Raw genomic sequence first — 15,138 nt, forward strand, 5'->3', positions numbered from 1 at the left:
AATCACGGAGCTCATCCTCGGCCACTGAGAGAAAGTTGAAGAGTTAATTATGGAGATAATCCACTGTTCAATATCAGAAAGTAATACTTAACGAGGAGTAAAGCAACATGTATATTTGTTTTGGTTTTTTTTTCTGGGAGTTTTGCCTGTTCTTTTCAATCTTTGGGGCAATTAAGTTGGAAAAGTCTTACTAAGGATATGTGTTTAAACTGTGGTGAACATGATTGCTGGAGAATCTCAGCCTTAACATTTCTCTTAGCCCAGAGGGTGATTCCAACTTTTGACACTAAGAAGTTCTAAAAAGCAGAAATAGAATTTTTAGGCCCCAGGTCTAAATTAATGGGGTAGCTTAAGTAAACACAAAAGTTTAAAAATTAGAGTGAAATATCACATAGCTCCCTAGAGAGAAAGTAAAAACTGTCCAAAACCAGCTTGAGCTAGACTCAAAGCAAAAGGAAGCAAGGCAAATAAAAAAGAGATCTTGCAATCAAATAATTACAAAGCGAGGAAACAGTGAAGGGATGGAGGAGGTGTCCTATACAATAAGGATGGGTTACAATTAAATGTAATGTAGGTCAAGCTCCAAAACTAAGAAAATGCTTTGCCTTTCTATTCAGGAAAGATGATTCAGTTGGACCTGATCAAGCTGATACCTTCCCACCCTTGTTCAGTACCTGGGGTGAACAAAGGGAAGGTGAGTAGTGGCTCTGAGGTATGGAGGAGAGGTAAACCGTACTCAAGGTGGATGCAAAACTGAGAGTTTAGTGGACATGCCTGAGGGGTTGGTTATATCTTTCCCAGAATTCTATCACAATTTGTACGTTAAATCTTAGTGTGGAAATAAGGAACTTTTTTTATTATTATTTATTTATTTTTAATTAATGTGTGAAGTCTGAGTTTACACCACTTGACTAAAGAACATGAAATCTCAGGGACAGGCATACATACTAATCTAACCTCAGTAAGTATGCAGGACTATAGACCAATTTGGGAAGCAGAGGATGAGCATGAATAAATGCAAAGTACGAAAAAGATGAACATGGGGTTTTCAGAGATTGTGCCAAATGTATATGATACCTTTAAGTAATGAAATAACTGATCTCTTTGGCAAAGAAATGCAAGAAACAAATTTTTGATGCCATGATTCACAGGGAGTTAGATAAACTGGAGAGGACAGGGATTAGAAAGTACTTGGATAACAGGGAGATGGCAGAAAGTGATATTGGAAAGGGAGGAAAGGTTGGAGGGAGGTTATTGAGACTTTATCAAGAGCAGTCTTGGGAGCAATCTTGCTTAATATATTTATTAATGACTGGCTCAGAAAGTGGAGAGAGTTAATGAAATAGCTTTCTGTTACTGACACAAAGTTGTGAGACACATCAAAAAGAGGAAGATCAGATATTGTGCAAGAAGAATTGGGTGACCTTGAAGATAAAGCAGTAAAAACGTTATAAAATGGAATGGTACCAAGTACAAGGTTATCCACGTAAGGATTAAACATAATCCACTTAGCTGTAAACTCAGCTCATAACTTAGAGAGGAGTGAGGCAGAGAGAGATGCTAGGGGCTTGGTCCAGAAAAGACTTGCTGCATTTGCTTTGTCTAAAAATTCAGTTATTTTATTGCAATGAAGGATTGGGCTACCCTTGTGTAACAAGTTTTTGAAAATCTGTACTGTACTGTGCAGCATGAGATGCCAATGTGATGCAGCTGGGGAAAAGGCAAATGCAATCCCATCTATACAGTCAATAGGGGCATCAAAGCTGTCATGTATTTGGAATTAAGAACGCAGTTCTGTCCAGTCATGTTCAAGAAAGATGAACTTAGAAATATGTTCAGTGGTGGTTTGCTTTAAAGAAAAATTCATACAAAGGGAGAAGAAGATTTGTGTTGTGTAGTAAAACGATGGCAAAGAGGCAATATGACTGCAGTCTGTAAAACCAACAGGGGTTTGCCCTGTGTGTTGGAAAGAATAATTTAAGCTAACAGACAGTCTTGGCACAAGAACAGCAGGGCATAGACTGGTGATGAATACAGTTAAGCTAGAAATTAGAAGAAATATTTTAACAGTGGGAAAAGGGAGGCTCTGAAGCAGACTTGCACTTAGAGAACTTGGAACAGTGCAACTTTGTTCCTGACAAAAAGCAGAGGCAAAAATGTGACTAGTTCGAGATGGAGGCTAGTCTGGGCAGAATGTATTTACCTGTGATAGAAGAAAACAGTGACTGGGCAGTTCATGGGGAGCCTTTGCATCCTGGGTTCTGTATTTTATCTCAGGATGAGTGAAAAGTGAATGAACTTGCCGTGTGCCCCTGAAGATCTCAGTTTTACACATATGAAGTAGGAATAACTCCACATTTGTGCAAAAGAATGTGGTTTGGCTGACAGAGCTGGGCTTGTTCAGCCTGAAGAAAAAAAGGCTGCGGGGAGATCTTAAAGCAGCTTCCAGTGCCTAAAGGGGCTGACAAGAAATCTGGAGAGGGGCTTTTGACAAGGGCCTGTAGTGACAGGACAAGGGGGAATGGCTTTAAACTGGCTTAAAACTGATGAGATATGAGGAAGAAGTTCTTCCCTGTGAGGGTGCTGAGGCGCTGGCACAGGTTGCCCAGAGAAGCTGTGGCTGCCCCATCCCTGGCAGTGTTCAAGGCCAGGTTGGACGGGGCTTGGAGCAACCTGGTCTAGTGGAAGGTGTCCCTGCCTGTGGCAGGGGGTTGGAACTAGATGATCTTTAAGGTCCCTTCCAACCCAAACTGCTCTGTGATTCTATGATTTGACCATACTTGGTACTACACCCTGAGAGCTTGAGCGGAGAGGAAGCCATTTGGCTGGAGAGATGTTGGGCGAAGAAGGTAGGAATCTACCTGGCAGGAATGAAACAACCAGATTTCCAGCAGTCTTTTTAATGAGAGAGAGAACTTGTGGAAGCACATAAATGGATGACAAATCACAACTTGGTTCTCTCTAGCAGTTCGTGGTGTGTTTCTGGGAGGGATGGCTAGGAGTGCTAGAGGGATTCTCCTCACTGTCCTAATTATATGGATTTTTTTATCTTCCTTGGCACTCCTTCTATAGTTTCCTGTCTGTCTAGTTTTCAGATCATATCATGAAACTTCACAGCTCCCCTTTTGCTAATAGGTATATTTATAATTGCTATAATACAATTTATAGGTGTTCAGTTTTATAAAAGGAGGCACTTGAGCATGAGCCAAGGGCAGCCTAAATACTTTTCTAGTCTGAGGAAGTCAGGTGATAGTTCCTGGGATGAAGACCAAATATTTGTGATTTAGCAAACAATTCCTTCTCCAGGCAATGCACTTCAAAAAAAAAATCACATTTATTCCTGAACAATTTTGAGATAAAAATGAACAACCTATAGAAATAACAATCACAAGTCATGTTTCTCTTGCTGGTTTGAGCAAGACCTTGCTTTACTGTGTCTTGGTCAACTATAAAGTGATTTCTAACTCACTGCAGGCACAGCATCCTCTCATACACTGTCACTTCCACCATTTTGAGGAGCCAAGTAGGCTGACATTTGATTCAGAAGCATAGTTTGGTCATGTCTATGTACTAAAAATCTGTCCTAAATATTACAGAAACAACAGTGTCAGTCAGTAGGTTGGTTGAGTGCCAGTATCTTTCCCTCAAACTGTAGAAATGGACAAAGACACTGTCTTTGTGTTAATAAATCATTTTTCTGCCAGCTCTGGCACCCTTGATCAGAGGCATCATTCCAAGATGCTGAGTGCAACATTTGGAACAGCACATTCTTGTTCTTGCGAAAAATCTAGCTTGAATGCCACAGAATACGGCTTTCTTTCATGAAGCAAAGAAATGACTGCTTGTCAGCATCTTCTTGCACATCGCTTCTGTCAGGCAGCAAGAATTAATTCAAACTAGCTTGACTCGAACAGTACGGTGAAATGCTACATGGTGCTGCAAGGCAGGAAGAGCCACTGGGGGACCCTGTGGGGCATCCAGGACCTTCGCCACCCTGCGTGCCCCCTTGCTTCTCCTTAATATGCCTCTAGTGCAAATGGTTGTGACCATTCCACTCTCTCCTCTACTTCTGGAGTTTTATGTGCATCTCTGAAATAGACTAGAGGCTTTCATGCTTGTGCTGGACATTGGCTTGGTTTGAAGGAAGCTGCCCTTACAGGAACATTCTACTGTTGTGAGTGGCACAAGATGTTTCACATCACTAAATGTGGCGGATGTCCTTGTCCTGCTGCAGCTCCAATGCAAATGGCTAAAAATGCTCCTGCACAGGAGGGAGTGATGGCTTTCACTGGCTTTGAAATCATGTTTCTTGTAAGACACTGTCAATATGGAAAGAATACAGGTGGCATAGATATGTTATTTTGTACATTTTGCATTACGATGCATGTAGTGGTTCACAGAACACAAGCAGGAAAGATTCAACTGGTCAGATTTTTAGCGATATTTTGTAAGTACTTCAAAAAGATGGTAGCAAACCTCTGTGCAAAAGGCTCTAGCATCTTCCAAGCTTTACCTGGAACATCTGTTTATCTCACAGAAATAATAATAATAAAAATAATAAAAAACCAATCATCATCATCAGCAGTATTAAAAACAGAAATGTAGGCTGTTAATTACTTTTGTCTCCTCTGGTCCCCTTGACTTATGAACACCAGCAGCGCAAGTCCAGGGAGTCTATTCCAGCTTACTTTCACATTCCCCTGTAATGCATCTTCAAAAAACTTCTATCAGTTCCTTAGCAAGGCCACATGAAGCTTCTTTCTGTGTATGGAGCAGTTCTGTGTGCACATCACACCACTACTGTTAGTATTTGGACATTTCATCATGCAATGATGCTCTGCAGTGCTGCAGGAAAGTCAAGATTCCCAGTCCTGTGGTGTTCAGAGGTTTTTCATAAGCCTGGTCTTGTGTTCCCTGCAGAAATTAATCACTTCCAGTTAATATCCAATTTATTCCCAATAATAAATACATAATAATGTGGATGCCCCATCCCTGGAAGTGTTCAAGGCCAGGCTGGACGGGACATGGAGCAACCTGGTCTAGTGGAAGGTGTCCCTGCCCGTGGAAGGTGTCCCTGACCATGGCAGGGGGTTGGAATGAGATGAGCTTTAAGGTCCCTTCCAACCCAAACTATTCTAGGATTCTATGAATTTCTCCTGGTCAAGCCACAGTTTAGGGTTTTGTAATGCTTAGGAGTCCACTGAAGTTGGATCTGGTTTTTGTAGCTTGGCTCAGGAGAGCACATTACATGCTGGCGTAGGGTCCAGTTCTTTCAGTGTCCCTGTTGACAGCTCTCAGGCAGTGACACGTCCATATCCTTTTGGTGCCCACTGGGGTATGGGTTCTTAGGTCCTGGCTCTTAAGAATTTCTTGTCATGACATTGGATGATCCAGCAGTGCTGGAAGTGTACTGAAATTATGGAAGTTAGAGCTGGCTTAACAGGTTAACAAGCACCCAGCTTGCTGCTTTCTGGCTGTGTATTAATCAAACTATCGAGCACACTTCCCACCCTGAGCCCTGTTTTGGAAGGTACAGATTCAGTATGTTGAAGTTGCATTAAAAGCAGCAAAAATAGAATATAAATTGCTTCCTGTGTATGTCTGTGTGGTTTTTGCTTGTAAGTAGTTTGAAAATAATTTTTAGTAGCCTTTTTGTCCTTTTTCTGAGCAAAATGATTTTGTTTCTCATTGACGCTATTGCCATTTGCCTCCTATTTATGCTGCTTGCTGTGATGAAGCACCACTTGGATATGTTCTCAATGCTGACTGCACTGGGAGGAGACCAGAAATCTCATTAAAGAATTGCAAAGGCTTCATGAAGCTGAAATGTCTCCTGTAAATCCATTAATGTCCATATATAATTTGTTTTTTGTGTTTCTCTTTTGGAGCTGTCACATATCTTTGATGGTATCCTCCTTTCTTTGAAAACTTAAATGTGACCCTATATGACTACTTAGTCTCCGAACAGTGAAACCATTTGCTCTTTCATGAATTTATAACGTTTTTAATTATAAATCAGATTTTGAGTAGTTTCTTTCCTTTGGCAATCCAAGAGTAGAATCAGTCAATTGACCTCATGTGCTCGGCAAAGCAAGATTCAAAGAAGAAGCAGTGTCCTTGGTTTCGACAGCACTACTGAGCACGCTTGCTGCTTGTATGTCTACCAAACCACCAGCCCTTTGGTCAAGGGCCTGATTGAATTTCAGAAGTCATGGTGTTCACAAAGGTGTTGATCTCCATGCTTTGCTTTTCTACCTAAAACTTCCCTCAAAGGAAGTGTTTTATGTAATAGCAGCAGTTTTACTAGAGAACATCTGCTGCTCTTGAATGGTGTATAGGGCAACCTGTCCAACTGAGGTCTTAACAACTCTGGCTTCCTCTTTGTCCTTCTTCACTGAGCTGCTCCTGCTCCTCAGCAGCACATGGAAGAAACAACAAACCCACAAACCCAAATGTAAGTAAGCAATCAGTCTAATGCAAACAATGCAAGGGGTTAAGCAGACCCTAAAGAAATGAGTCGTTACAGATCTTTGTAAACCTTTGGACAAGGAACAACAGGCTGGTTGCATAAAATGATATCAACTTAAAATGAGAGATGAAGGTTCCCTCTGGGAGAAAGCCTGTAGCTGTGACTTCTTCCTGTGATTTGTGTGGAAGGAGTCTGTGGCATCCTTCTGGTTGATAGTGAGGTGTGAATCTAGATAAAAAGAAAGCAGTTCTACCAGACACAGTGTGAGGCAAAGGGTAGATGCTCAGCATCACAGAAAAAATTCCTCCTGGCCAAGTCAGAGATGCATTACTGGGGGAGTGTAAGCATGGTTGCTGAACCCATTAAATGAATCATGTGGGGACTTTGCCCTTTCCCCTCCCCTCTTTTCTCATTGTCCAGTCGTAATTCATTGTACATTTTTTGTAATTCTGCATGCACATCATAGTGTTATCCCAAGACCTTGCTGTCCAGCTGTGGAGATCCTCTAATGTTGTCCTCTTTGTGAGGAGATGGTAAGATTCTGTGTGTTCTCAAATGAGTGCTGCCACATGCCACGCACTGCAGTAGCTTATAATGAAGTAGACCTTAGTCATCTCTCTGTCTTTCACAGAGGATCTTGCATATATCTTCTCCTCTTTTCCAAAGCAGCTGCAGGCAATTCCAAGGCCAGGTTGGACGGGGCTTGGATCAACCTGGTCTAGTGGAAGGTGTCCCTGCCTGTGGCAGGGGGTTGGAACTAGATGAGCTTTAAGGTCCCTTCCAATCCAAACCATTCTATGATTCTCTTTGGACTCCAGTTAACAATTGCAGTCTGTTCTAGCTGCAGAGGTTGAAATGCTGCTGCCTTAACCCTCCTCCTGCCAGAGCTTCACGCTGAAACAACTGTGGAATGGGGCACATTTCTACTCCAGACTCTTCTTTTTCAACATGGATAGAGAGGAAACTGCACACGCCAAAAATAAGTCACAGCAGCAAAGAGCCTATATACATGCCTCTCAGCCACCCCTGCTCCGCTGGCAGAAAAGCCTCAGAGAGTGTGAGACAGACAGCTGAAATTAGAAACCACTTTAGCCAAGAGGCAATTCTGCCTTCGCCACAAATGCTGTGAAATGGAAATGTCCCTTTTGTTTATTCCCCTTTCAGGTTTCTTCTCTGGGCTGTTTGCTAGGAGTCAGGTCTCCAAGTGAGGGATTGCTGTGTACTGTGCTTTAATGCAGCAGAGCCCTGGTCTTCATAAAGGCCCTTCAGCACGACTGTTGAACCAGCTGTTCTATTCAAACATACTTGCAGCAGGCTTTCAGGTGAAAAAAGATAGCATTTCTGTACTTTTATGTAAAGTGTCTGTTTGTTTCCAGGGAGTGTGCTCATGTCTGTATTATACATATTAACAAAGGTGCATAAGTGATGCATGAAATGAATATTGCATTTCATCTACTGAGTGACAAGAAATCTTAGCTATTTGTGGGATTTGGGTTTTTTTCCCTGATACTGACTGGACACTAAAGTAAGAAGTAAAGAAGAAATTTAGCTGGCTTCCTTGGTAAATCATGCCATGTCTAGGTCATGCTTTGCCGAGAAAGGTTGGACCAGATGATCCTTGAGGTTGCTTCCAACCTGGGATTCTATGATTCTACATTGTGACCAGGGAAGGTGGCAGAATCTGAATTTTCCTAAGCAAGTGTGAACCTTCTGGAAAACAAGGAGGCAGGTAATAGTAACAATTCTGGGAGTGAAAGAGAGTGGTTTTATAATTGGCCTGTCCCTGAAGATACCTCTCCCAGTGACAGCCTGGTGAGTGGCACATGTGTTATCATCCCCACCACTTTCCCACTTGTGTGCGAGGTGTGGGGTGGCTTTGAGAGCCCCTTGAAGTGTGAACATGCTGCTTGAACTGCTCCTCGCCTGCTTCCAGACATCCGTGTTTCTGCTGCCTCCAACAGGATCATACTGAAAAATGTCTCAGATTATTTAATAGAAACTGAGAACTACTGAACCCCAGGCTTCTGTCTTTCCAACAGAGCCATCAGTGATGCTTGATTTTTCTGCAAGATAAATGATATATTCTTTTCTTTGAATATTTCACCTCTTCTTTTTGCTATTCTTTTAGTCTCTAGTCATAATGTGCTAAACATCATGGTGTTCAAGCCAAAGCTAGGAAATTGTGTTCAACAGTGCTGAAAAACTGAACAAGCACATGGGCAGATTCCTGTTAACACTAATGTCTCCAGTCAAAGTTTTTTTCTGAATGGGTGGGAGGGAGACCAGAGGGATCTTTTCTTGGACTGCCAGATGGAAAGCAATACCATTGAAAGAAATTACTCAGGCTTCTTCCTTTGCCACTCTGCACACATCTATCTGAGAAAGGGCAGCGTGTCTGACAGAAATTATTAGTCCTGGATGAGATCTAGCATAAAGTACTTGTGTAGATTTATTAGGTGTAGTCTCTGATGTGAAACTGTCATGTGAGCTTTGGATGTGCATGCTGGCATGGGAGATTTTGGTACTGTGCTTGTTACTTCTGCTTTGAGGTCAATTAGAATTGAACACAAGCTGGTTGAAATAAAACTTGACACTAAAAAAATGGGGGTGGGATTTCCACCCCAGCTGCTTGTAAAACAAAGGCTTCATTCATACATTTAAGCTGACAGAGGGGAGATTGAGATGAGATATTATGAAGAAGCTCTTCTCTGTGAGGGTGGTGAGAAACTGGCACAGGGTGCCCAGAAAAGCTGTGGCTGCCCCCTCTCTGGTAGTGTTCAAGGCCAGGTTGGACGCGGCTTGGAGCAACCTGCTGACCAAGCTGGCCTCCTTCCTCCCCAGCTGTGTTCCTCCCACCAGCACTGCCCTATTCCCTTCTCCCTTTTGCTCCTCATCCCTGTCCACCAAGGAAGCTCCCTGCAGCTCTGTCTCTGCATCCCCTGCCCCGACCCGTTTGTACAACACGTAAAATGTGGGTTGAGAGTTTGTTTTTGTACTCCCTGCTCCCCTCTCCGCCTTGCTTCTCAGATGATGGATGGGCTGCAAAACAGACAATGTGGAAGATAAACCTGCCAGGGAAATTTCAGCATGTGCCACAAAGTGCAGTTGACTTGCTGAGATTCCCTGGCAGAGCTTGGGAATCTCAGGGCACAACTGCTTGGGCCAGGCCTCAACCTTTCCCTCATGACTGCCTGTGGTCCCCCTTCAGACTCACATGCCATCTTGGCACTCATTGAAGCAGTTGTGCCTACAGTCATTGTATGTGTGAAACACCCTAGTGCCCTGTTTGCAGCACTGCCACCCTCAGTAAAAGATATGGCCAACAATAAAAACTACCCTATTTACAGATCAGGAGTGACTATCACTCGTGAATGGAGAAGCAACTAGCACCCGTTTAACTAGCACACATTTAATAGATATGCAGTGGTGTTGAATACAATGGCAGGTTTTTTCAGCAGAAGCATGCTACACCAAGATACTGGTCTGAAGGTAGATACATGCACACAATGTTTCCTGTGCCCCGTACGACTGCCCCTTACCCAGAACATAGTGTGGTTTAGTGCCACATGTCTTGGGTCTCGAGCTTTTCTGAACTCTGTGGCTTACTGAGAAGGGGTGAACTGCTTGTCAGGCCAGCAGAGCCTGAGCTGTGCCACTGACATGGCTTGTGACCTTAGGAGACCAGTTGATCTCCTGCCACTCTGGCCCCTTTTGCTGCAAAGTGGAAATGAGGGTGCTTGTCCTGTCTGTAGTGTTGTGGTAGAACTTTGCTAACATACTTGTAAATCTTCTGCTGAAAGGCCGAGCAAAACAGCAAAGGCAGAGCTGTCTGGCTTCCAAGCCCAGTGTTCGTGTGCCCCCAGAGACCTTGGAGACAGAACGGACAGGATGGGTTGCGGAAACTGGGAGGACAGGATAGCTGAATGCCACAGTATCTCACCTGGTGTTGTTTGTAGAGGTCTGAACAGGCTTTCTTGGCATGAGCGCTGAGCTAAGAGAAACTGCTTTGAAGGGTTTCATCATTGTGCGGGGACCTAGCTTGTTTTACCTGTAGGTTGCATGGTTGGAAAGAACTAAAAGATGGACAACATAAGGTCTGTTTTGCAGAACCTTTTATTTTTAAGGTCAAAGTCCTTGGTGGATTATTAGGTGCATAGCCATTGTACCAGCACTCTGAGTGGCCTTCATCAGCTCTTGCTGGCTGCCCCAGGAGAGATGAAGGACTGAAAGGTTCTGGATACCTCACGCAGCTCTCACTGACAGGACTTTCTGCAGGCTGAGCTTTTTGTCACCCAACACCCCCAAGTCCTCATTTCAAGGATAAAAATTACACATATAGATAGACTTATAGCATGAAACATACAGACCAGCTCTCTTCAGTTGTTAACTGGGACTTCCTAGTTTCTTGCTCCTAGTTTCCATTTTCTTTCCCCTGCACATCGTAGGCATGTTGATGCACACAGACGTGCATGTGTTTGCAGCCATACAGGAGCCTGGCTGGTACATGAGTTCACATAGGCTGCTGAAGCCAGGACATGCACTCTGGGAGGTTCCTGCTGATGCACAGAGTGTATTCAAAGTGTGCCTACTTTTCTCTTTTTTTTTGCTGCTGAATATTACCTAGCAGTAATGCAGTGTGCTTCACTATCATCCTATCACCCACTTGTGTTACTAGTCCTGCTTGTTTATGAAAACAGATTTCTGTGTCTAATCTCCTCCTTACTATAAAGCTCCAGTTGTTCTTTATTTCAGTGTTACTGACTACAGTGATTTGGTAGTCCCTATTCAATGCCCCAGTCTTAAGGTATTTCCAAGAAGGAGGGGAGAGAAAGAGGAAGCCAGGTTCTAATTTTGCCTATCTCTTGGAGAAATCTTTGGACAACCAAGGCTATGTCTGTGAAAGCAAAGGGGTTGCTTAGGTTATGAAATTCTCAAACATTAGCTCAGCATGGCTGACCCAGGGTATGAGATGATGTGTGAACCCATTAATCATCTTGGGGAAGCTGCCAGCTCCCTGACTTTAATTGGGGCCTTCTCATATTTACGCTGTTTGGAGGGTTTTTTGGTACTGCTGATGAAGGATTTCATTCCTCTCTTGTGAGGCCACACAGAGACATCAGAGGTGTGAGCTTAATTCAAGGTTGCTGAATGACTTGCAGCTACTCGGGGAAATTATGTTACTCAGCATTGTTTGCCTTCTGAAATTGCTGCCTTGGCAGCATCTTGAGGAGTTTTACATATTTGTCTCTTTAAATTTCCTGTTCCTCAGACAGCTCTATCTTCCCAGTTTCCAGTCATTGCATTTTTATTAAAGGTCTCTGTGGAAGTAAACAGTGCATCCTTCCAATATCCCTGCCTTGAGAGGAGAAAGCTGGAGTGGAAGCATTTCCTAAATTAAGGGGAGGAGGGAGAGATTTAAAAGTATGCTATTGCCAGTGCAATAGGTTGAAGAATCATTCATCTGAACTCAAATTATGTCTCAAATGATAGACTTTACAAGATTATAATGCTTAATAAAGCTCCTTTCAGTCACCATGTCTGTCTAGAGGCATGCTTCAGTGCCTACTTGCAAACAAGCCACACACAGAACTGCAAATCTTTCATGCCCCCATTTGCCTCTTTTATCCCTTCCCAGCTGTCACTCACTGCTGTCTTCCCAGCTGGAAAAATCAGGGATGTTTGTAGGAGGAGAAAGAGCAAGACAGGCTCATCCCCCAGTGCTTGCAAGGTGATGGTGGCCTACTTAAGCTCTGCCTTCCCGTGGAATGAACTGGATTTCCCAGAGGGAGCTTTCTTCCGGCTTCACCGAGATGCAAAACTGCAAATACAATGACAGAAATATTCTGGAAACTGCTTTCTTCTTTTGCATTTAACATGTTGCAAACTCTATCACCAAGCCCATGCAAGACAGTGGGGCTGAATCTGGGTGTTTATGCCAATATATCTGCTTTGATTTATGTGGCATTGATCATCCCTTTATAATAGAGTGAATGTGAGGGTATTCCACATAACATGGCTCAATGCTGCATTGCTTTTGCATGCAGTTACTTTATAAGCTCTATGTGAAGCCCTTTGTCTACACCGAATATCCTTTGTAGGTCAGTTGCCATGCAGGGAGCCTACATGTGTGCAGTGCTTAATTGGTCTCTCAGCTCTTTCTTATTCTCTACTTTGTTTCGCTTGCAGAGCTCATCCTTTCCCTCTCATTTCTCCTTCCCAGGAGAAAGGCAAGACAATGATGACAATGCACCCTCTGCTAATGCACCCTGCTGAGACAGTGATTTTGGCCGCAAGAGAGACTTTACAGGTATCTTGCACTTCACTTACAAACCTTCCCCAGTGAAAAAAGGAAAAGAAGGAACACGCTCTTCCAGTGATTTTACCTTTTTTCTGGGACCTTTGCTGAAGCTCTTCCTGACCTGGTAATATCTGTAAATCACCCTGAGTTTAGTTTTTGGCCTGCAACCCCACAACATCTCCCACAGTGCATAAGGCAGTGTGATCGGTCTATGTGGACTTCTCGGAGTTTCAGAACAAAGAAAGTAAACATGAAGGTTCTTAGGTGGGGGGTTTTCAAGGGGTTGCACTAGTTAAGCTTCCAAACCCTCCTGAGCTGGAGGGATTTTTGGAAAGGGCTTAATTCCTCCAAAAAATCTCATCCTTACCTAATACATGTTATTAGCAAACAATACTATTGGCTTGATATGACTTTGTATGATGAATAAGCAGGGGCTTATTGTTAGAGTCTAGGGATAATCTCACTGTGTTTAAGCACCTTACCCCCTCTTACTTTCTATGGTACTCTTCTTGCCAGAATAATGCTTATAGATCTTTTAAAATTACAATAAAGTGGATTCATATCCTGGGAAAAGTGCAGCTCAGACCTAGTTGATTGGTCAGATATTTTAAAATCTGTTTGGATTTTCAGTAGTAAAAGGAAAGGCAAACAATAAGATCTCACTGAAGGTTTAATACTACTGGAAGCTGTGGATGCAGTTCAAACTCTTCAAGGCTTCTGGTGGGAATGTTTCACAAAAGACACTTTGTCTCCTTTGGAATAAATGCCACTGAATAGCGTAATTTATTTCTTAATTATTTTTCCAGGGCCCCTCTGTTTCCAGCATGCTCACAAACACTTCACATAGAGATTTGCTTCCTTGGAATGGCATGAGGGAGGACCAGCAGTGGGGATTTGCTTTCTATGCATGGCATGGTGTGCCTCATCTGCATGAGCTCTTTCTTGTTCCTAGGATACACTTGCTTGACTTAATTTATGGGCTTGCTTTATTATTTTTTCCTTTTGGCAGAGATCTGTTTTGACTTTCCCACTAAGCTCCTTTCTGAGCAGGGGCAAAACCAACAACACTGAATTTATTTAAGTGGAATTAAAGGGCAGTCCTGTGCTGGGGCTGTGGCTGGGCTGCTAAAGCATGCTCAGCCTCCTGAGGTGCTAAAGAGCCTCATGTTTCATTCAAAAGCCAACCGCGCTGAATAGCAGAGAGCCACTTCTAAGGGCTGCAGTGGGACTCAAACATCAGCAGCACAGAATGAAAGATAGGGCTTTAGGAGGCAATGGGATATAAATTAAAAAGAGAAGAGAGTGGAGCAACCACATTACATTAAGGGCCCAGATAGTTTTGTTGTCCCAGAAGCAAGGTCTGGAAGATGATGTAGTCCCTCTGCTCTTACCTTGCAATAGAGACTATTAAAAATGGGTGGGATAATTAATGCTTATGCACACATTAAGAGCCATTTTCAGTAATAAAGATGAAATTCACCTTCTTTAGTAGCATTATGAATTTCATTCTAGTTGAATCATTAACTGATGGTCCTTGGAAATTCAGCCCTACTTTGTGTCTTTGCAGATATTATTCTTGTTCATATGCCTGCTGTGTTATGATTTTCCTTGTATCCTTTCAAAATGAGAAGAAAACAGAAGCTTTCACCAGGACTATATAGAAATGCAGAGACTGGACAATATAAATATGCGTGGCTTTCGTGAGCGTACCAAGGATACCAGGCATGTAAGAGGTACATCTACTCCAGCAAAAGAAGGTGTTTCTGATAGTGTTCAGAGCAGCTCTGGTAGCTGGTTCCTCAGTGTGACCTTGATGCTAACCCTCATGCAGCAGATTGAAAGCAGTTAGTTGGAGAACAGTCTTTCAGTGTAATGCCCATTGTATTAGATGAGTGGAGGGAACTCTACATATATGTGGGACACAGACTAGTTCTTTTCTCCTTGTTTTTTCACAGAATCACAGAATGGCCTGGGTTGGAAGGGACCATAAAGCTCATCCAGTTCCAACCCCCTGCCATGGGCAGGGACACCTTCCACTAGACCAGGTTGCTCCAAGCCCCATCCAACCTGGCCTTGAACACTGCCAGGGATGGGGCAGCCACAGCTTCTCTGGGCAACCTGTGCCAGGGCCTCACCACCCTCACAAGAATTTCTTCCTAATATCCAATCTAAATCTTCCCTCTGTCAGTTTAAAGCCATTCCCTCTTGTCCTGTCACTACCTGCAATTGTCAAAAGCCCCTCTCCAGATTTCTTGTCAGCCCCTTCAGGCACCAGAAGGTGCTCTAAGGTCTCCCTGGAGCCTTCTCTTCTCCAGGCTGAACAAACCCAGCTCTCTCAGCCTGTCTCCATCGCAGAGGTGTTCCAGCCCTC

This window comes from Strigops habroptila, chromosome 4 (genome assembly GCF_004027225.2).
Source record: "Strigops habroptila isolate Jane chromosome 4, bStrHab1.2.pri, whole genome shotgun sequence".
Classification (NCBI taxonomy): domain Eukaryota; kingdom Metazoa; phylum Chordata; class Aves; order Psittaciformes; family Psittacidae; genus Strigops; species Strigops habroptila.